General features: G+C 49.6%; 1 protein-coding gene across 29 annotated transcripts in view; it reads right to left on the bottom strand.

Annotated features, from left to right (window-relative positions):
* Nucleotides 1-24,079, bottom strand: part of LOC134009783 (receptor-type tyrosine-protein phosphatase delta-like) — a 209,177-nt gene that overhangs the window by 134,867 nt on the left and 50,231 nt on the right. For all 29 annotated transcript variants that reach the window (XM_062449460.1, XM_062449458.1, XM_062449453.1 and 26 more), the window contains exon 5: nt 13,511-13,549. The gene's annotated coding sequence lies outside the window, so the exon portion shown is untranslated. The remainder of the gene's footprint in view (nt 1-13,510; nt 13,550-24,079) is intronic.

Consider the following 24,079-nt stretch of genomic DNA (forward strand, 5'->3'; position numbering starts at 1 on the left):
TGTCAACAATCACCCAATCAATCACACAATCAGTTGTAACTCACTCGAGTCATCATTCCATTTCCTCTCCTTTTCCTTTTTTTACGACACCACCGGTGCACAATGCCTTCCCTTTATGTATTGTATTCGGCCTCACAACCACCCATAGCACCGTCAGGGGTGCGGGGGGCCTTCAAAACAAAGACCAGGGGCGACAGGTAACTCTGAATGAGGGTGTTTGTTGGAAAACGTGCCTTTTACTGTGGCAGGTACCCAAAGCTCCTGATGAACACCTCAGCCCGGGGCTGCAAACATCTCCTGTCCAACAACGCTACATTGAGCAGCAGTCGGCATATCTGTTTACCTTCCCTGTACCTGGGACACGCCGCTTGAGTAAGACTACTGGGTGATTTATTTGCCCCCAAATAATATCGAGTTGCACTCTGAGGGCTGAATTTGATCTGGGGGAAACTGAATGTAGATTTGTAGGGAGAGTAGCGATGTCAGTTTGGGAACAATGAACAATGGGAACAGCTGAAAACATGAGGTCATTCCGCTAAGGTTTTTGACTTTCTCCTGAGAGTCGCTGAAGAGACGGTCTGGTGAGAACAACAGTGCATAGTTTTCCTGTCACCGAATATTTCGAATCACAGGCTTAACTCATCCTTGAGAGATTATTTTGGCTGCAGTCAAAACTGTACACAGTGTTTAAAATACCTGTTTCTGATCGTTACCATTCTTTGAATACCTTGAAAGTGGGCTAGTGCACTGTTTACGTTTAACAGTTCGACAACATACGATTCGGTGGGACACCGGAATGTTTCACTCTGCAGAATGCCTATACCTTTGGCTCGCAACTGTCACCCGAAACATGGCGGCGTCTGTAGTCTGGTACTCGAATGTATGTATAGGATGAGACGAGTTATTTCGATTTCCAACGCGACTCCCCCTCGAACCTGGCGCCTTCATGCCCTCGGCACACGCCGACAGGTAACGTGGCGGCGACTCCACACAGGCGAGGCGGGCGAGGCTACGGGGGCTGGGCTGAACGACGGGTGGAGTTTGGAGTGGGCGTGAGGTGTGCTGGTTCCCAAACACACTGTCCTTGAGCGACACAGGCCTAAGATGGAGAGCGGGCAGAGAGCCGGATGAGGCATGCGCCTGCTTCTCTGTAATCTGGCGAGCGCACACGCTCCAAACACACGCCTCACGCTGGTATACGATGCGTGGAAGGCAGCATATGCAACACAATGCTAGGCCTTTGGTGACATGTCATGTACAGTAGGAAAACACCCACACACCCGTGGGGTGGGGGGGGTCCACAAACGGTGGAATTCTGCCGAACAATAACAATGCAAATGCGATGCAAATGAGGATCATACTGGAGGTCACGGATTGTGCTACGATACACATGTCGACCTTTGTGATGTCGACTCCATGAAAACAGTCGACAACACTCCTTCACGTCGTGCATGTTGACCTGTACACCTCTGTGTACACATCTCTGACCATAGAGACACCATATTGACGATGCAGACTAGCTTAGTGGACAGGTTAACGGCTCAGATTGACTAGCATCTTTGTATTTACTATCTGGACTACTAAGATTGTACCTGCAGTATGTAACCCACACCTGTGCACAAGAGAACTAAAGAATAACACAGGATATCTTTCCCGCACCAAAACTGCTATCCTGAGGTCTATCCAGTCCAACTTAGACTCGATTAAGTCAAATCAAATCAAATCAAATTTATTTGTATAGCCCTTTTTAAACGCAAGCATGTCACAGAGGGCTTCACATATGCCCATAGAATAGATTAAGCAAAGCACAAGGAGCCATCTGCAGTATCTGGTCGATTTCAGTTAAGCAGAAAACTTTAAAAAGCCACTCCAAGATAAATGAATAATCAATACCAACGATAGACCCTTTTTCTTCCCCTGAGTGGTCTTCTGCTATACTGTACACCCGTAGCTCATTCACACTTGCATCTCAGGCTGTATGCAGCACCACAGGTCAGCTGTTTGGTCAGAGCGGTGCGGGCCGCCGTGCTCCAGAGCTTCGGGCGAAGCCAACGCCTGCTAGCACCTTCTCTGGGCCCACGTCAAGGCTCTGTGATAGCCCTTTATGCCACAAATCAATTTATAGATTCCGAGCAGACTTCTCCCTTTTCAGGGCCCAGTGTTTATCTCAGCGGGGATAAACTACCCTTTAAAGACACCCTCTCCTGTTGTGTGTCAGTTCGGATTGTCTGGCGCTGGAAAATGGAGGCGGCGTTCGACATGCCAAATTGAAGACGCGAAAAAAAAAGGAGTAGTAAAACGGGTGGATTTCTGCTCAGCACACAAGTACAAAATAGTTCAGCAACCTAAACTGTAGATGAAAACTTCCTTGATTCTCAATGAGGTGGTTTGTGCTTGGGCTGCATGTTTGACGTTAACACAGCGCTTGCTGCTGTATGTAGAGACACATTAAACATTGTACAGTGGGTAACACTTTAGATCCAGGTGCTTGTAGTGAGTGTCAGGTAATAAATCCTTAGGAAGACATGTTAGCGTTCGTAATATCAGTAAAATAATAATGTTACTAAGCATCTTAAAATGGCCTTATTACCTACTAACGAAAGCTTATCAAGCACCTGCATGTACAGTGTTACCTTAGAGTGAGATGAGGACGATTCTAAGTGGGTTTCCTATAGCTGTTGCAAACGATGCTGACCCCTAGCACAGGTGCTGGCCCTTTATAAACGACTCACGTCACATCATCTCTCTGGGTTTGGATGACCTGGGGCCAACGCAGTTGAGAACATGGCAGCCAAGTGACAAGCCAAAAAAAAAATAAAAGACAGAAAAGGAATCAGTTTGAGAACACAACGCCCATGACAGGTTTACAGGTGATCCCGATCGCGATGTGCAATCACAACCCTCGCCCGTTCCTGATGGGGAAAACCAGTCATCGTTAAATTAATTCGCCCCCCCAGCCCCCATAAAGAGGGGCTCGCCGCCTTTCGCGCGTCAGATAACGATCTCCCCTAAGCGGATGAATCTAATCCGACGTGTCGAGGCAGCCGGGATTGACTTGTTTATGGCCGCCGCCCAGGCTACAAGGGGAGGGTGCCAGCAGTGAAGACCGCTGAGGAGAACCCAGACACCCGCCCCCAGGGCACCGCAGCATCAACTGAACCCAATCCTGGGCCAAAAACCACCTAGCCCATCTCAAAACCCAGACACCCAATACTTCACCCCCCCCCCCCACTCCTTGCCAGGCACCCCATCTCAAAGCACGCCACGTGTGATTGATGGAGGCCGCATAGTCTTACTTTCACGGGCAATTAACGTTTAGTGGAGATGGCAGAGCGTAATGGTTGTTGGGGGTATATCGTACACAAAAGACAAACAGAACATTGTGACGCCCTGTTTAGGAGCGCTTCCGAAGTTTTGGGTGTTCCAAAGATGGATTGCTATGATTAGGTTTTAATTGTCTTGAATGTGGAGTGAGACGTTGATTTATCGGTTGGGAGCACGACAGTCTTATTAAGTGTTGCACAACTGCTGATATGGGCCAACATCGCCGTTGTGACCTTGTAGACAGTCATCACACAACACTGGACAACGTTGACAGCGTGAAGACATGGCAAATAGACCGTGACTATATGCCATACATTGCCTATTCCACTTTGGTTTCCCAGAGGATGGGAATTCCATGCCCAGTTGATCACATGATGAGGAAGTTTGCCTTACGTTCAGGAAGTAGTCAGAGGAGCATTATGCTAAAGAGCTTGCGGCAGGGGCCTGCATGCTGGGTCATCAACATGCAGAATCACCTTGGTACCTGTTTGAAGTGGGAATCATGACAGGGATTAAATCCTGTTGAGTTCAACGCTGGCTCCTTCCTTGTCTGTGTCATGATTTGAAAGCCAGTCGGGTTCTATAAGGGATGAATGTGGTTAGCGTCGCGGCGGCGGCGTGCCGAGGCCCGTCAGAGAGCGCTCTGACAGACCCTGTCGGAGGTGGGACGCTGACCTCGCTTTGACAGGCGGGGAACGGATCCATCCGGAAAGGATGCAGCAGACTTGGTGGAATTTGCGAAATTTGCATCAGCTGCTGAGGCTGTGTGTGTGAGAGAGAGAGTGTGTGTGGTGTCAGGCAAACTGAGCGGCTGACAGTTTGGCTGGGAGAGTCTGTGGTGACGGGTTTGAAATGGGGGTTGTGGGGTGGGGGGGTGACTCAGTGATGGACTCGGCTGGCAAAAGTTTTCTAACACATCGCAAAACAAATTCATTATTTATTTCATCCCCTTTCTCTCATTCCTCGTCATTTATAATACACACACCCACACTGCCAGGTCTCTCTCTCTCTCTCTCTTGCTCTCACTCTCCCTGTCTATCTCTCTCTCTCTTTCACTATCTAGTAGTCTCGCTCTCTTGGCTTCTCTCCCTCTCTGTCTCTCTGTGTCCACATCCCTCCCTGCCCTTGCTCTGCGTCAGCGGGTGACAGGCGTCTCTTGTGGGGGGTGGGGGGGGGAGCGCGGCCAGAGTGCATTCACCAGAACCCTCTCAGCGTGGCCGATTGATGGCCACCGTCGTGACGCCCGCCACGGCCCTCCATTTTACAGTTCAGTGTTCCTGAAAAGGTGCTTCTTCTTCTTCTCGCCACCCCAACACCCCCACCCTCCCACCCTCCCGCCACCCACCCTCCCACCCCCAACCCCCACCGCCACCATCATCCCGGCTGATTCCCCGGTGACATTTTCATAAGCGCACCCGTCATCAATTTCACATCTGCCCTTCTATTGAAGGGATGTGGAGGGGCGATGAGGGAGAAGGCGATTACTGTCGGAGCATTCACAACAGTTGCAAGCGTGTTAGTGTGTGTAGGATAAAGTTTAAGTAAGTCTGGGACACAGAGCGCCATAAAAAGTCCTTTCACGTATTCCACTTCCAAATTCAATTCTGGATCACAGAAATGTGTGCGTTTGCTTTGCTGTCAATGGTTCACAGGTAGAAATCCAGTTGATTCAGTTACCTGTAAGTATCTCAATTAGTGTACAGTGTAGTCTATAGGGCATTGGAAAGCATATCGAGCTGCCTGGTTAGACTTCGTCTGAATACATACATGCCCAATGTCAATAGAGATGGACGACCAATCACATCCCCGTGCAGTATGCACATTATACAGCATCAGGACGTCTCTAACTCTTAAGTGTTTTACATGTGTTGCTGCATTTGAAGTTTTCACTGGCATTCTAATAGACTGTGTTATCAAGATCCTCATTATAATAAATGAGTTTCTCCCTCAGGTTTCCTCTGTGATGGATACAAGCAATTACATTTGATCATATCCTTTTTCCATGAATCAATACATAACATAAATGATATATTGCACATAGTCAATAATTGTTCATTGTACATGTCCTATGTGTGATGTATTTCGTGCCATTGTGCCTCTCTCTGCACACAGAGGAGAACATCTCTATAGCTGACTCTTTACTGACCCCTATGGTAGACAGAGGCAGCCTTCACACACGCACAGCCTCACACCACAAAATGACTCATGAAACCTGCTACAAACTCAATGACATCATCAAATATTAACGGCAATCTCCCCGCAAAAGTGTCAAACGGGGGCTGTCGGACAAGAAACCAGGGGATCCATTTGCGAGCACAGCCACAGTGATCGGCGACAGTATGGAAACGGATTGATGTGTGTGTGTGTGGGTGGGGGGGGGGGGGGGGGTGGAGTGAAAGTGTTGTTGAAGCGAACGTTACCAGGGTCAGGCCTTGTTGGAAGGGAAAGAGGAGGGTGGGGGGTGGCAGGCAAGAGAAGGTCCTAGGCTTTATGGCCTTGGCTCCCAGCTGTCTCTCAGTCTTCCGTGAATCTGCGACGGCGGTCACGTCAAATTGTTTCAAATTAACTGCTCGTAAAATTGTGCAGGAAATGAGTTTGTGTGCCATGCTAATCCAGAGCGGCCCTGGCCATTAAAGAGGCTTTCAAAAGAAAAATCTAATGGCTTGCCATGCCTCATGGGAGATTAATTTTTAGTTTATTCAAATATGTTTCATAGTTTTTGAACTACTGTTATCTTGTTGTTGCGTGGATTATGAAGGCATCTCTCTCTCTCTGTGTGTTTGTGAGGAGGATAAACAGTGTGTGTGTCTGTGTTTGTGTGTCTTATCATAATAGTGTCTAGCAGTTCCATGGGGATTCACGCATTTACTCCCTTGGCCCCATGGTGTTCCTAAGGCTCAGCATATTTAAATCACTCAACCAGCAAAAGGGCCTTGGATGACATCAGCCCTACTGACACACACACACGCACATACACACACACACAATCTGGGTGACACAAATTCAAACAGAACACCAGAGTTCTTCAGTATTCATCTATGCACACATAGTCTGTGCTTCTCCTATGATCTAACACACTCGGCCTACACACAGTACATATCGCATGATACTCAAGCTATACCCCCCCTTCCCCCCATCAGATTCTCTATCAGGATATCCTATTGCCCCCTATTAACCTGACATAATTCCTCTCATTCTTACATAAATAACCCAGACTAAATGAATCCAAACACAGGGGGCTCAATTATGCACTGTTAGATCTCTGAAGTGGCTTTGAGTCCAAGATTTGAGTCCAAACGCCAGCTGAGAAGGCCGCCACCCCCTGCGCCGGTAATGGAGACTGATTGGAGGAGGGCCTGAGAGGCCTTATCCAGTCAGGACATGGTATCTCTTTTCCTTGAAGAGGAATGAAAACGTGGAGAGTTTTTCCAGGATACAAATGCCAAGTAGTTGTGTCCAGTGCGGTAGCAACTCGGTCTCTATTGCCGTGCTATCGTTACACTGTCGCTATGCTGTGTCACAAGTACGTTTCCTCATTTTGTCTGAGCAAAACACCTCTATCATCAACCGTCGGGAGACTTGTGTCATGCACTGACGTCATAGCTAAACCATACAGATTTGGAGGCAAAAAGGACGCACAAGCAGACCCACAGACCGCTAGCTACAGTGCAGTACAAACACACAGAGGGAACACTCTCGCACACACACACAAGCTGTCTGTGTGGGGTGCTTGCTGAAAAACAATGTGAATTTTTTAAAAGAAAAACAGCTGTCAAGATCAAGGGCTTAGTACCACAAAAAAAATAACTACCGTACCATAACCCCAGTCCTGCTAAACCTGCAAACCGCTTATGTCAACACACGTCCCCATTGCATAATGTGTCCTAACTATTACAACCAATCACATCACTCACAAGATGACTTCAAAACATTTAACAATGAAACCGTCGCCCTTATGCAACCCAATGTAAGTCCTGATCCAAACATTAGATTTAACATTAGCATTAACTTTAGAACCTTGCCGTGTACATCACAGGTCACAGATGTACAGACTGAAACGTGTTCATCAATGTAAAAGGTTGGCGCGCAACTTCATTTGTTTCCGTCTTTTAAGGTGGTCTGTGCTTTTTCTTTTGGAAGACCCAAGAGTCCGCTTCATCTTGTCATTTCTGTTCATCCAACTCTTTCCCATCTTTTTGTATCTGTAATTTGTTTTGGTTTTCATCCTGGTGAATCCTCCCTTTTTTCTTTTGTGCACGTGCATTTTTTCAACTCTTAACAAGGCTAATGCCATCTCGCCTGCCTCTCTCGTGCTGTTTCATCATCCTCTCTTGTTCCCCTTGCATTTCCTGTGCTCACACCTCACATGTTCCATCTCCACTCCTCACTGCTCCTCTGCCTCTCTGTGCTGTATGTTCCCACTCTGCTCTCGTCCGCTGCACTCAGCCCTCCTCCACTCCTCATCCCCACTCTCGTCCTTCTGCTGGTTCATCCATTTGCACTTCTTTTGGAGACAAGTCTCTCTCTCTCTCTCTCTCTCTCTCTCTCTCTCTCTCTCTCTCTCTCTCTCTCTCTCTCTCTCTCTCTCTCTCTCTCTCTCTCTCTCTTCTCTCTCTCTCTCTCTCTCTCTCTCTCTCTCTCTCTCTCTCTCTCTCTCTCTCTCTCTCTCTCTCTCTCCCTCCTCCCTCCCTCTCACTGGCGCTCACACCACCTCATCACACAGACTTCCTTTCCACTTCCCCCCGGAACTCTTTCTCTCCCCTGCTCTCTTTCACTGCAACACCCCCTCCTCCCTCTCAACCCACGTCCCACCTATTCAGTCCACGCATGTTGTCTTCCTGTTTCCCTCTCTGTCTCTGTCTCTGTCTCTGCCCCTCCCCTCCCCATCCTCTCCTCTCCCTTCCTCTCCTCCCTCCTGTCAGAATCCCTACTGTATCCTTCTCCGGTTCTTCTTCCCCCTCTTCTCCTCCTCTCTGTTTCTCCTCCCCTCTCCTCCCCCCTCACCCCTCCTCCTGTCCTCCATGTTTGTGCTCTCTCGCTCCCTGCACATCTAATGGCTGGGGTGTAATCCACTGGCTAATCTGCTGACAGCCTGTGTGACAAAGCATTAGCTCTGTGTCACTGCCTACCACACTGCCTCCCAGGGTCTCTGTGTGCGTGTGTCTATGTCCATGAGAGATTGTTTGTGTGTCTGTGTGCGTGCGTACGTCCATGAGAGATGATGTGTGTGTGTGTGTGTAAGTCACACTCTGCCTCCCGTGCAGACAGAGTGCAGAGGCGTAAAATGGGCATCGCCGCCTCTCCGAGTTCTGCTTGACCCTTTCACCTCTCCATTTTCCGGCGTTTAAGTTTCCTCGGCCTCTTGGTCTCTGTGGCTGATCTAAATACAAGTAAAAGCTGCGGAAGTGCCGTCCTACATCAAACGAGGCAGACCGAACGGGAACCTGGCAAAGTGCTCGTCCATCGCGGGAGCGGAAAAAAAGGTTCCCTCTGCAAATAGCTGGTGGAGCTGGTGGTTAAGGTCAATGCTTTCACCGCACCAGCACTTGGCTCGTGTTGACCAACGTGCAATGCCCTTTGATGGTAAAGTCGAACGCTTCTTCTGTGTGTCTCCGGGGCGCGAGGGCGTGTGGGTGTGCGCACGTCGACACTGCGGGTGTGTGTGTGTGTGTGTGAGAAAGCACCACTGCGATTCCCCGTCCTAATCGAAAGCCCGGCTCTTACGACGACAAAAAACCACGACGAGAGCTCGATCACACCTAAGACCTGTCCCCTGCCATCTCACCTTATCTCTCTCTCTCTCTCTCTCTCGCTCTCTCTTCCTCCCTTCTCTCTCTGTATCTCTCGATCTGCACGCCCTTTCTTTAGCCGGACCCCTGTCCCTACCTGTGATCCTGTTATCACGCCTGACCCCTCCCGGTGGATGTGTTGGACTAGCACACCGATCACACACACACACACACACACAGTGCCAGGAACAGAATGGAGCTCCCGCTTTGAGGCAGGGAGAGATTGCCCGATTTCCCGCAGCTGATAAGCCGGCCTCGACGGCGGGTTCCGAGTCAGGAGAAAGGTGTAGATCTGGGAGAGGTGGGGCGAGGCGGGCCAGTAATCTCCTCTGCGTTAGCCTCTGTGATCTGTAATCACAGAGGTCCGTTACAAAGAGGGGACTGGGGTTGGGGGGGGGGGGGGGGGGGGTGGGGGGTGGGGGGGGGGGGGGGGGGGGGGTTGTGTTGGTTGTGATGGAATCACGGCCCCCCTGATGCTCTGATTGTCAGATTGAATCTGGTGTGATAAGCCTCACTTCCTGGGTGTCGCTTTAAAGTGCAACCATGGTGCCCTATAAAGGAATCAATACGTGCAAGGAAACCGGGGTGTTCACATTGCGTGCTGTAGTTTTCACAGTGCTGCCTCTCAACAGTCATTGAAAATTAGGTTTTATAATATGCTATCAACCATCTCTGGTTTTTTTGTACGGGTTTGTAAAGTGTTTTCTCTCAAGCTGTTGAATTTCCAACATGAGGGTCGACTCCCACCAACTGAGAAACTGAGAGAGAAAAATCGGTCTACATCCATGTTTCTATAACTTTCATACATAGCAACCGGTTGGGAAAACAGACTCGAAAACACAGCTTGCCAAAACACTGTCAATGTCTGCATGCTGACGACTCACTCGCCCGTGGCCTGAAATTATGTTGCTTGAGCCAGCTGGTGTTTGACGGAAACAAATCTTCCCGTTAAGACACACGGCTCTTCACTTTAGCGGCTTGACAGATAGCAAACATGGGACTGTATTGTACAGTGTTGCTCAACAGTCGGAGAACGTGAATCTGGTGCGGGGGATACAAACGTAAAAGTGATAAGTGAATAAAAAAGACATATTGATATATATAGACTGATGCTGATTGTCCTCACCTCTTTATATACTTCAATCTAAATAATCCTGGGCCCACACAATAAAAAAATAAAATAAACATTCATACACATAACTTGCCTTGCCAATGACTGCACATACTATCTTAAACCTAGAATAGATAACTGTGTAATGCTTATTATTTTATTAAGATCTCATGGTGCCCAACTCGTTGGCTGCGGTGCTCAAGGGCCGAAACCCAATCCCATGATCCTCTCTGTGTACACGATGCGTTATGTGCGCTCGCACCCTTTATGATTGCCAGCGAGAGTTACCGCGTCGTATTGATTAGTCTTAATTACAAAAGTCGATGGATTTTATGGCTCTTGTGCCTGCCAAATACGAAATACGATGTAATGGGCAGTTGCTCAAGCGACTATCTTGAGGAAAAGGGAGGGGGGGAAAGCGTGCATGTGTGTGTGTGTGTGTGGGGGGGGAGGTGCATTAGACGTCTGGAACGTTTGTCAAATAAGATTATCAGAGTGGAGGCTGTCGTTGTCATGTTGTTTTCCTGCCCTAAGTTGATTTGTTCCCGCGGTGGCTGTCGTTATCGAGAGGCTGGCAGAGCACGGGGGCGACCGAGTTATACGCTGAGAGGGAGAGAGAGGGCACGCTGCTGTGACAAGAGGAGTCCTTAGAACCATGAGAGAGAGAGAGAGAGAGAGAGAGAGAGAGAGGGAGAGGGGAAGGTCAGCGCGGCACGCGGATGACGGAACAACATACTCCGACCACCAGAGGGCGGTGTGTGGGTTCCACCCCGCGCCTCCGTGCAAAAACGCTCACCGGAGAGTGCGTTGTTATGAAACGGCTGGCTTTTTATGGCCCACGCCACCGGGGCCGTTTTTAATATCCTGATGGGGAGCGAGTCCGACAGAGCCACGCGGAGGCACCCAACTCGGAGTAGATCATCATAATTAAAACATAAATTGGAGCCGTTGATAGGGCGCTCTGCGAAGGCCCGCTTCCCCTGCCTGGGGATATCGATCCGGCTCGCATGCTTTGAAACAATCGCTCGGATTTGCGCGCGGTAAAATACGGAGGCCCGTGAATGAAATCAATAGCGAACAAGCAGCGGGGGTCTGTCCGAACAATCCACGTTGAGTTACACTCAGGAGACGCGCGATGGTGATCCAGAAAAACAAACAACCGCGCGTGGCCTTAACTTTCCGGAAAAAAACCCAAAACATCCCAAACATTTGGGATCTTGCCATGGCCTGACCCGTCGCGAAAGACAGGCCCCTATAACCTGGGTCAGCACAGAACGGCGCGATGGTCGGCGTCGCGAAAAGCGCCTTGAAACAGATGTGAGGGGACCGCTAGGCGGTTGTGGATCCGACTGAAACAGCCCGGCAGCTCCAGAGGTCGCGGTCACCGCGAAGCACGCGCGCTCTGGAAGGAAGCCGCGCGGGTCCCCTCCCGTGCGCACCGCCGGCTCTCGCGTGAGCGCATCGAGAGGGCGCACTTGCGAGCCGACGTGACGCGGCGAGATCGCGTCTGGGGACAGGGGGGCGAGGAGGGGGAGGTTAGAAAGCCTCCCCCCCCCCCTCCCCTCCCCTCCCTTTGCTGTTGAGACCATTGTTGTTGGACGCGCTTTCCCCCCCGACGGAAGCAGAGTGAGATTTCAAGCACCGATTCAAAAAAAAAAAACGCAGACGCCACAGTGTCGACGTGGCGCGAAGTCCCTGTCTATGTAATCCCTGACTTCCAGGGAAGTCCCCCTGACTAATTCTCGGGCTCGTGTGAAACATTTCAGCCTCCGGTCTGGCATGGCCACATCTGGGGGGAGCAGGAGCAGGGTTGGCCAGTGGGGGTGGAGGAGATGAAGAGGTGATGGGAGGAAGGAGGGCTATGTTCTCCCCCTTCCAGTGCTGCACCCTCAAAGAGGCTTTCATCCGCCTTCGCAGCCCCTGGCTGGAGCTCCCTCTCTGATGCAACACACACACACACACACACACACACACACGCACACGCACACGCGCACGCGCACATGTACAAAACCATGTAGGCTAGGCCGCCGAAATGTACAGACGCATTCACACATTTGGAGACACATTCGAAGAGAGATGAAAACCAACTGCTTGGAGGACAATGTTAACAGTTAACAGGTGCATAAGGTATCATTAAAAAACGCGCTGTCTCTCTCAAACACACACACACACAGGCACACACTAAGAGGGGTGTGGAGAGTCTGATCAAAGGCTGGTGGCAAAGCCAGAAATTAACAGAATTTGAAGTGAATAGTACAGGATATGGTATGTTTAAGGCCCATGAGTACATGTCTTTACTACAGATGATACAAAACACCCAACTTTCATTGAAAGAAGAGCTGGGGGAACCTAAGGCTAAAATAAATACAAGCTACTATTTCACGTGTACATTCCTGTTGCATGATAGATGCCCAAGTACTACCAAGCAAATCTCAACTGCAGCTTGATTTAAAATGGCTGAGCGGTCAATAGCTAGCTTCAGAAATACAAAACAGATACTGAATATTGAGACTCTGGGTTTTCATGAACTTTGAAACACCCCCAAACACACGCACGCATGCACAGACACACACACACACACGTCAGCACAGATCCACGTTATTTATGAACAGAGCAAAGGCCTATTACAAGCCGCAGGAGTCTCCGCACAGTCCCACAATGCACCACTCCGCGGCTAACAGGGACGTGGGCGAGCGGAGGCGGAAGTCGCCACATTCATCACTGTCACACGGGGCTGAGCAGAGGTTCTTATTGGCTGGGCAGGACTCCGAGACTGCTAAGGCGGCGCGCCCATCTCTAGCGCGATGCTAATTACACAGCAGAGAGGAAGGATCATGGGGGGGGGGGGGGGGGGGGAATTGGTGGGAGGGGTTCTCTTTGTAGCCTCAACACCCCCCCAACCCCCCCCCCCCCACTTCTCCCGAGGCCAGCACAAAGCCAGAAATTCCTCTATAGACAGGAAAACCTTTCTCAAGTGGCCCTACTGCAGGTGCTTGTGCTGCGGAAACACGGTGACAGCGAGTGTGTACCAGGTGTGTACTAGGAGACGCTGTGTGCGCAGGATTTGCAACACACACGCCGAGGGGGCAAGGCGAGACTCCCTCCGATAACATCCATTTGACATGTTGTGCACACGATTCCGCGGCCGCGACACAAGACTCATGGGAAGGGGACACGTTCGCAGGTCAGAGCCTTGTCGCGTGGCCGGACTCCAGCCACGCCGCCGGCTGCAATCACGCACTCGACCGTCCATGCAAGCGTCGCTAACGTCACAAAAGCCTCTTACCTTTCAGCCACTCAAGCAACCTTCCCAGAGATTCAAGAGCTGCAAAACAAACACAGGGAGAGCACAGAGATTACTGACACATCCGTAAAGGACACTTGTTCGTATCTAATCATAACACAGATGACAGGTCAACATAGCCTGACACATGAACGCACACACACACGAATACACACCCACACACTATGGTATTACTCATGTTGGTGGGGGAGGGGGAGGGGGGATAAATAATAAATAAAACTGTGACTTAATGACACACTATAATGTAGCACGTTTTCCCAGTAATGAGCAGGAACTCATTTCAACACATGCCTTGCTTTGTAAAGTGTAAAGGGCAAACATTTATTACCAGCTGATTGCATTTAGCAGGCATGTGTGTCTGGCACTGAGGTCTTGTCATTTCCTTCTTGTTAAAAAACACATTGGAAATACTTCAGAGCCCTGATATTCAATCACCGCTTGAATGTGGTTTATCTTCCATCCAATTCATTGGCCGAAAAGAGAATTCACCGAAAAAAGTTCACTGAACACAGGGGGAGCGAGTTGAGGGGCCAGCACCCAACAGCCCCTGGTTTATTTCTGTGCTTGATTAAAATGGGGGCGCCATCTGAAAGGTCAGATATTGTTAAGCAGCATTGCTGCTGATTGTGTGAAGAAGGCATTTGAGGTACTGCAGATTAACACTCAAGTTCACATTCATGGGTGTGTGTGCGTGTGCAAACAGTTCTAACAATTTGCTCTCTCTCTCTCTCTCTCTCTCTCTCTCTCTCTCTTTCTCTCTCTTTCTCTCTCTCTCTCTCTCTCTCTCTCTCAAACACAAGCACATCCACACACCTCCCTCTCTAAAGAGGATATCTGCATTCTCTGTCGCTGATTTCAGCATTGAGATAAAGTCAAACTTGGCCCAGATGCAAGCGCAATTGATTTTGGCTGAGGACTATGTTTGACAGACTCCTGGGCTAAGTACACTAGTGGCGGTTGTCTCAATGAATGTAGTTTATGCACAGTTTATATATGTAGGGTGAAGTCATTTAAAGTGAATGGCAGATGTTTGGAGACACTGCATATCGGTTTGTGAGCTGCCATGCAAGCTGCAACAACATTTGTGGTGTGTTCACAGGTAGTAAAACTAGACATTGAGAGTGGCTGGCTAGTCCACTCATTTGAAAACAGTGCAAGGATGTCTGGCTAGGAAATGTTTATGAAAATATTTGTTCGTCACAGACCCAGGCTATCTGTTCTGATAGCCTTGGAGGCTCTTTCTACGCAATCAATCACAGTATCATAGTAATGTTGGGTATCGGAATACACACAGTGTTTACATACACGTACCGACAGTGATTTCATGAGGCAAGATACAACTTCATTATCAGTGGCATTGCCATTTGTGTGGGAATTTTCCAGATGTTGTTTGTTCTGCAACGCTGGTGTGTTGTGCTCGAACAGTCAATAAAAACAATTATATATATATATATATATATATATATATATATATATATATATATACATATAAAAACAGACGCTCTCAAGTACGACTGCTGACTAGCTACAGTCGCTCAAAGGTCACTGAGTATTAGGGATGACAGCCAAACGTTTTGCCTGAGACAACGGAGGAGGGATATGATCAAAAACGCCACGCAGTGCTCGCCGCATGAGCCCAACGCGTGGCTTGTTGCCTGGTGGTGACTTGCAAGAATGTGGCTAATGATTCATAGTTTGGCCCCCGACAATCAGCAGGCAATGAGAAGACCGCCCGTGGGGTCCTGACTACCACAGACTTCTAACGGAGCACAAGCAGGTCGTCACGACTCTATCAGGACCCCGCGGGGGTCCCTGCGCTGAGACATAACCGGGGTCAAATCATCATGTCTCATTTGTGCTGATATGGACAAATGCAGAGAGGCAGCAAAACGATAGAGAGAGAGAGAGATCTCTCCAAGGAGCAGCATTCATTTAACCCGCTAAGTCTCGTCCATGCGTTAGCGGGACCAAGCTTTAGCACAGAGCTTGTAGAGCATTAGCACACGTGAGGCAAAAGCTCAAGTGATTCAACACAGGCCAGCTAGTAGTCATGGCAAATGCATCACAGTCTCTCCTCTGCCCCACAGGCAAATAGTGGCCGGTATTGATACAGTATACAATAACCTATTGCGCGGATCTGATGCAAAACCCAGAACCTCCAAGGTCAGAGCAAGTGTCACGTTGTCATTACCTCGGCTAATGTGTCGAACAAACACAAAGCTCGACCAGGTGCGTGCCGACAGCCCCCTGCAGATCCTAGTTTATGATTTGAATGTCTACGTATATTTAATCACACGTGGGAACCGAGACGCCGGACCCGACAACCCACTGTAAAAACCCAGCTGCTGTTCAGCCTCACCAGGGGCGACACAAGACCAGCCATTTACTGTAGGCAGAACGGGCACGAGACTGATCCAATTCTGTTCGTTTTTTATTTAATTTTTATGTACAGGCACCACCATGTTCTCTTTCAGAGATACAGTAGTCAGTGTGTGGTTGGCTTCGACAGAGCACATTCAGACCCCGCAGACAGATGAGCCGAGTGGTAAAGACTTGATCGGGTGCGCGTCCGCGGCCAGGGAAGGAAAAGGTGTCGCTCCATCACGTCGGCGTGACGGGGCTCTCAGACGTGGCAGAGTGCAGGGCCGTTATGAGGCCGTGGGAACGTAGGACGTGGGAATACTTGTGTCAATATCGATGATGAGCTCACAGCGCCGAAAATCCGGCCTGTCAGTCCTTCCGCTCCATTTGCTTCCACGGTAATGTCGAAACTAACCTAAACGACCCCTTCCTCGCGTGCACGCACGCGCGCACGCTCGGCTTCCCCGATGGCATCTGGAATATTCCTCACGATCACCTAGCGAGACGTTTCATTTTCTCGTCTTCTTCGACGCAGCTCTAAGTCTCACTGGCAGTGCCCTTCGGATCAACACCGCTCGCCGCCCCCCCCCGTCCTCCCCGTCTTTCCCTCTTTCTTTCCCCCCCTCTCTCCCCTCTTCCTCTCTCCCTGAAATCCTCTGTCCGTTCCCCTCCTGACAGCTCCCCGTCAACCTGGGGGCAATTTGAGAAGCCCTTCAACCGCTGCCGGCTGGCGGGGCCGGCCATCAGTCCAGCTGCCAGGGACCCGACAGGGAGATGGGGCTTCTGGAGCCAGCAACTCTGAACGGCAGCTCGCTTCCTCCTGCTGCGCGCGGACTGAAGGTGAAACACTACATTTTCCAAATGGGGGCACTTCACTGCAACCCGGGGAGAGGGGCAGGAAGAGAGAGAAGGAGAGAGGGAGAGAGAGAGAGGGAGAGAGAGAGAGAGAGAGAGAGAGAGAGAGAGAGAGAGAGAGAGAGAGAGAGAGAGAGAGAGAGAGAGGAGAGAGAGAGAGAGAGAGAGAGAGAGAGAGAGAGAGAAAGAGACCGAAAGAGAGACCGAAAGAGAGACCGAAAGAGAGACAAGAAAGGAAGAAAGAGGGAAAAAAAAAAAAAAAACAGGGAGCGAGACAGGAACACAAACTGAGAAGTAGCCGCACGTTTTGCGCTCGCATTGCACACGAGCCCAGTGCATGTGTGCCTGAGAGAGAGGCTGTCGCCCCCCCTCCTGCGTGTGGGCCTGGCGGAGCAGAAACACCTCCCGGAGCCAGCCCAGGCCTCCTGCTGCTCTGCTGCGTGCCACCACATATGTCTTTGTCGAAACACATCCGCACAGTGGCGAAACGAGAGATGAGAACGCTCCAGCTCTCGTCCCCCCCGTGTCCCTTATGGAAGGCAACAAAACAGATTGATGGCTGCCAGATCTGCAACATTGTCAAATGCAACAACTGGCCCCGCCAGTGACATTTGCGGATGGACCATCTGTTCTCCAGTGTCCAATTCTCTGTTTAGGTTGTTGTTGTCGAATGGAACGAATGTGGCTGGTCCTCTGGCTTCCACGGCAACCAAGGGAGGCGCATGCACGCAGCGCTGCCTGTATCTGTTGTTTATTTCATGGCTGGATGAGTGCGCTCTGAGATGGAGCACTAGTGGTTGTCAGCAATATTTTACCAGCATTTTTTAGGGGGTAGACAGGCAAAGTTTTCGGACAACACGCCAGTGTTTGTCGTCTGAACAAGCAGCGATACAACATGTGAAACCCACAGGTGAAGCACGTGGCAAACCGGGGGATGTTTCTGGTGGGTTGATCTAAATACCGTGGCTCGGAAGTCTGGTGCTGGAGCGCCGAGCAGGCGTGCCGCTGGTCCTGACCCTGGTTCGGGTCCAGGCCCTGGCCCTGGCCCTGACCCTGAACCCTGGCCCTACTCCTGGCATTTTTTTTTAAACCTCTTCACCTTTCCCTTCTTACTGTATATGTTTGGCTAAAAGGAACAGACAGAAAAACGACAGAAAATCGTAACCGGATAAGTGTCAGTAGATGACTGGAATTACCTTGCTGCGACCCCTTGTGATAATGAAGCATCATTAGCAGAGCTTTCGCAAGAGCTTATCTTCCCCTCAGAGTGGATAATTACTTCTCAGCCTTTTCAAGGCCGCATATTAGAATTTCGCCTTCATGAAACCAAAGGGCAAAGTACTTTGTTAACTTTAGTGGTTACACATTGGGTCACTGAATGGGATTTAACAAGGTAAATACATTTTCCTACCAACTTTTTTACTTGCTCAAGTAATCAGGAGGGCACAACGGATATTGATTATGGTAGGAAAGGTAGACGTCTTATCACATGACAGTGCTGGGTCAGGGCTGTGGTCTGGCAGAGACACAGTCTCTGAGTGCCGTGTGAGTGACACATCATTTCCTTGGTAACCCCCCTGTCCCTCCTCCCCAAACACCCACACCTCACCCGCTACCATCCCCACACATACACACACCAACACCATCTCCTCCCCCAATCTATTTTCTGCCTGGCTAAGCTTATGAAAGTGCATATAATCTTTCTGATTCCTGCCACCAAATTCCCCGTTCGGCTTCCTTCTGTTTCCTTCTCTTCTGAGCAGCAACATAAATAAATAGTGCTGAAGGAACTTAGAGGGATATGGCGATTGGAAAAAGTCTGGAAACTCAGCAGCTATGCTGTATTAAAATTCATATTTTTAGGGGGGGGGATTTAGTAATGCATAGTTCAACTACCACAGATGTGCTGTTTGACCAAACAACCTTCTAACTTAACAGGCATTCGGAAAATCGAAGGGTGAATTTGCTGAGAAAGTGGATTTTTCCTTAGTTTTAACATGAGGCAGGGTAATCAATAGGATCTTTTTGGAATTGCAAATACGCTGTTTGTTTACATTCCAAATTGTGCCTGCGGCCTCATCTGTCTCGTCTTCAGAGTGTATTCAAACACAAGCTGCTGTCAAAGGATTACAAAGGTGTGCGGTGTGTTTGTATCGGAATTACACAAGCACTACATAAACAACAAGAAGGAAATTCCATTAGCCACCAAATTAGCTTCATGTGTCTTTTTTCATTAAGGGCTTGAGGTCGTGCACAAACATGACTTGCACGGGAAACTGGAGCTAATAAAATGCACCGCGGAAAATTAGCAAGAAGAATGAGGACAAATCAGAAGCGCCGGGCATAAAAAGACTACATTTCCAGGATGGGAAATGACCATATTACAGTGGCATGCAAAAATTATACACGTCTGTTGCTGTGGAATTTAAGACTCTTTTGAGGGCATCATTTGAGGGCATTTCTGCTTCATTGGGACAGAGACAGTGATGAGCAATAGGATATGGAATTCAAGGAGAGGGGAGGACATGTAGGAAACAACCTTGGCTGGATTCAAACGCGGGTGCTTGTAGTTAGGGTTGGAAATGAGTGTGTATTTGTAGAGTGGTATTATGTACAGCAAGTTATAAGTGAGTAGTGTTACTCTGTGAAATACCTGTGTGGTGTGTTCACTTAAAGCCTCACTCATCTGTTAGCCAAAGTATGGGAATATTCTTTGACGCCCAACAGCAAGACGTCTTAAGCCCTTTGAATCCCACATCTTTCCAGGCAATTCAGCCACAGTATTTGAGGCCAAGGTGCCTTGAAAATTAAATGGGCTCCCATGAGAACAGCTCGCGTGTATCAAAGTGACATGTTCTCATCTATAATCTGCCAGTCATCCATCCCTTTACCAAAAAATCGACCATCGCAGGGGATAATTGATTCAAGGAGCTGGTTGCCATTGAGAAATCTAACTGTCGCGGGTTAAGGTGATTGCATGCAGGGTCACCCATCTCCCATTTGAGCTGTCACTTCAAAATAAAAGTAGCTGATTCTTAATATAGACAACAAACTGGACACTGTGTCTTCCAATTAAGTGAGGGTTAGGGTCCACTTAGGGTAAAAGAGTAAACTTTAAAATTAAATGTAAATGTATTAAATGAAACATTTTCCTTACTTTTATCTATCTCTACACCATAGGAAGTGTGTGTATAGTGTATTGTTGCAGACTTGTTGATGACTGTAATAGAGAGGGTCCAGGGACCTTAGTGCTCTAGGGACCCAGAGAAGGTGCTGTTGAGTTCAGTCACTGGCTCCTGGATGTGGTCCAGGGTCGACCAAGCAGGTCTCCCTCCAGGTGTGTCTGATACATGCGGCCAGTAAAGCAATGCAAGAATGCTTAGCATCGACGAGGTTATTCAAACAGACTGGGAGCTAGTGAACATACAGCAGGGCCAGCTCCATCTAGCTTAGCCTCAGGAACATACTGACTGATTGCGCTGCCCTTTGTTCTCCATGGAACAGACGGGGGATATTACATCCACCTGTTACGGCTTGAGCCTCAGCGTATCATCCAAAGACCTCACGTGACCACCCTGCGTGTCTCTCTCTTGTTGCTCAACTGCGATAGTCGTATCACGTCCTCACGCTCCGAAGTCGTGTGTGACACTAACTGCGCCCTTGATAGTTCTGCATTATGCAAACCACGGGGTGAGTCAGAGAGCTGCTCCGAGACATGGATGCTGCGAACCCCCCCTCCCCTTTGGCCGAACAAGCCCTTGTCCCTCTCACCCTCGACCAGGGTCACCAGGTCTCTGTTGGCTCGCGGCCTCGTCGGCAGGGAGCTGCGGCCACGCTGCGCGTCCAGGTCGCCACCTCAGGGAAAGTCACCTGCCTCCTCCTGCCCTCCCGCCACCCCCCCTCCACCCCCCCCCCAACCTCCAACCACTCGGAGGGGTCACCGACCGCGGGCCACGGGGGAAAACATCCGGTTGTTGGTATGCAAATGTGAAGGGGACGAGGAGCGCTCACCTTGACAGCGTGGTGGGGAGAAGCGGGGCTGGAGGGGACGCCGAGCGCAGGACACACCCCGCGGGGTCGGGCACGCACCCCCACAAGCCGGCTGGAGGGTTACGATTGTGCATGCTAATTTACACAATGGACTGGCTATAGGCCACCAGCACAAATGCTAATCGGAGCGGCGGCAACAGGGAAATGGATAAACCGGCATGGGAGACTGGGACCGCGGCTAGGAGACATGCAAATGGTTCCCAAATACCTTTTTGCACAAGCATTTTATTGATGTTTTTTTCTTTCGTGAACGGTCCCTGCGCGCCCGCACATGCGCCACAGATTGTTATTTATCTATATTTTGTTTCATGGGGTTTACAATATGCCATGTTTTTTTTTGGGGGGGAGCGGCGCGGCCGGGCTGTGTGGGAAGAGCCGGATGCAGAGATCAGGGAGGGCGGGGTGTGTCCTCACCCCCGCACATGGCGGGAGAGGCGGCGGCCCATCCATCGCCGGGGCAGAGTGAGCTCCACATGCAAATGCGGCCAGCCAAGCGCAAAACTCTTTTAACCTCCATAGAAAGCGCTGGAATTATGAAACGGAGAGCACTTTCCCATCCTCCCCGAAAAAGATATAAGATAAAAGATATAACCAAAGAAACACAGGGAGGGAGACAGGCTTTCACTGTGGTAAAAAAACACAAAAGCATTTAGACAAAATGACGGATTCCTTTTCGCTTCTCACACATCTGATAAAACGATCAGGATTTTGTGCCGTGCACGTTGTTGAGATTACAGCCCGTCAAACAGACACGCGGGGTCTTTCCACAGCTGAAATTAGAACCTCTGTAGCGGGAGTTCGGAGTAACCCTGTTACACGGCCGTGAACCAATATGCAGGACCATTTCACATCACGTAGGACAACAGGAGCGAGGCAGAAGGAGAGAGGAACTGTGGAGGGAAGCGGGCAAGGTGCGCCGGGTAAATTCACTGTGACAAGCAACACAAAGGCACTCATCTTCTCTGCTGTGTCGTTGTTTTGGCTCCGTTTTTTAGGTGTTAGGGCTATTGTCTGCGGCAATTACTATTGGCAGAGACTGTGTTTTGCTGGCATAATGGAAGTTTGAGTCGAACGCTTTGAGTCGGAACCACTGCGCCATATCTGTCCCCCTGACAACGCGACATAATGATGAGGTGGTGTTACAATGGGAGAGCGTGTCCAAATATAATTTACCAGATAATACGACTAATGTACCCAGTTATCAGCACAGTGTCAAAAACTCCTGAGGAAATTGTATAGGGGGGAGAGAGGAGGGTGGGAGAAAGAGTTTTGGCCACACACATTCATTGGGATGCTGGTGGTGTGTGTGGAGGGGGGGGGGGGTAGGAGGGGGTTGGGCGGCAGTCATGTGGGCTTTCGCTATCAATTTCACAACATCTAATGGAGTTCAGGAATCAATGTGTCACACAGCTGGGCTGGCGTTGTCGCTCGTACGTTACAGCTTCGCCGGAGTCCGGGCTTCTGGAAAACACTACTGGGGGGGGGGAGGAGGAGGGGCTCTGCCGAGTCCAAACGGCGAGCCAGCCGAGTGGAACGCGCCGAGGAATAATTAGCACAATAATGCAGCGAAAAGGAAGCATCCCCGACTTGAGGAAATCAACTGTTAAGGAACATCTGAGGCCGCGGCAAGCTGCGCCCGAGCATATGCTCCTCCGGCGGCAGAGCGGCGCCCGCCGACGCCCGGCCGCCAGAGAGAAGCACCTATTTATAGACCCAAAACGTCTTCGACTTCACTGGTTCCACAAGATGTGCCCCTCTCTCGTGTGGCACTCGCTGGCAAGCGGGAAAGAAAAAAAACTGAACAACAACAAAAACAGGCCCGAGTTCAATAGACTGGATGGTGTAGTACATAAACCCGGGATCAACTTTAATCACTGAACCCACCATGAGGGGGGTGGTAATATGGGCTGCATAAAAGGGACACATGCTGAGAGGGCTCTTAACAGGAGTGGCTCGCATTCTAATAAAATCTCACTTTATTAGGTTCATAGGAAGGAGAAACAGAAGCCACATGTTGGATGCTCTCTTGTGTGAAACACGGCAGGAGTCTCCCTGCACACTCCTGTAGGTTTACACTCTTGTAAACCGAAATAATTACGCAGAGGAGTTCTTACTTTTTCTCAATAACGATACTTTTCCCACAGTCGCAAATAAAACCTGTCCTTTCCCATTACGATTGTTTGTTGTTATTAGTTCTGGTGGAGTGACCAGGGCATACTTCCAGTTGCCTTTTTTATGGACTGCACCCTCTGCACACCTCCTCATCCATCAACTCCAGAGAGTTTCATCCAGCGGTGTTTATTAGACATGGCGGAGGCCACCTCATGTAATCAGGAGCTCGTGGCAGCATGGAGTAATTATCTGTACCTTCAGACCACCCACACATGTTCCTCTGCGGGGACCTATAGCAGGAGCTCCTCTCAATAGGGGTATTTATTCATGAAATTAAAGTGCAATTAAAACTGGTCGGCTGCTGAAGGTGATTACGCTCATTTGCATAGTGAACTGAAATTGTTTCCTTTTTTTTTTTCCTTCGCAAGGTGCCTCTGCAATCCTCCCTCGATATGTTTCAATTTTGTTTTTGCAGGATTTTTTCTTTTACTCCTTAACATATGCATGTTGCCACCTCTGAGTTTTTGGGTCCAAAAGAAAGTTTAATGTTTCTTTTAAAAGCGGTTTAATTTAAAGTTAATTTGTCTGAACGAGATGTCGAGATATCAATCAGCTCTCCCTGTGACAGTCAAAACAATGGAGAGGAGAGATTAAACTCGGCTCAATCCATGAGGAACTTTATGCCATCAATAAACACCAGACAACTCGTAAACAAGAAGCTAAAACCCAATCCCCAAAGATAAACAATAGCATTTCGCTCTCATATTTCCGAAGCACAACGCCATCTAATTTACAATGTTGCTCGTGTTTGGAGGCAAATGGGGAGCCATTATGTGAGCCAGAGACCAAGGAGAAACTCATTACTTCTCACATTATCACTCTAGAAGCCGTGGACGAAACGCAAAAGTTGAACATTCCAGCCCTGTCAGAGGCTAAAGCGCGTCTCAGCCAGGATGTGGAAGGACCCCTCTCGGCTGATTGGCCGGGGCGTCCAGGCCGTGCCTGATATTGGGTGACGGGATGTCATGACTGCTCCAGCTGTCAGACACACAGCTGTCCTCGTTCCCCTCGAGTGAGCGGGGCTGCAGTTGCCCTGCAGCCAGATCATGTGTGTGTGTGCTGCACGCGCACAGGCACTTGTGTCTGGGTGCATGGGCGTGTTCTCGTGCGTTT

This window comes from Osmerus eperlanus, chromosome 23 (genome assembly GCF_963692335.1).
Source record: "Osmerus eperlanus chromosome 23, fOsmEpe2.1, whole genome shotgun sequence".
NCBI classification, from domain to species: Eukaryota; Metazoa; Chordata; class Actinopteri; order Osmeriformes; family Osmeridae; genus Osmerus; species Osmerus eperlanus.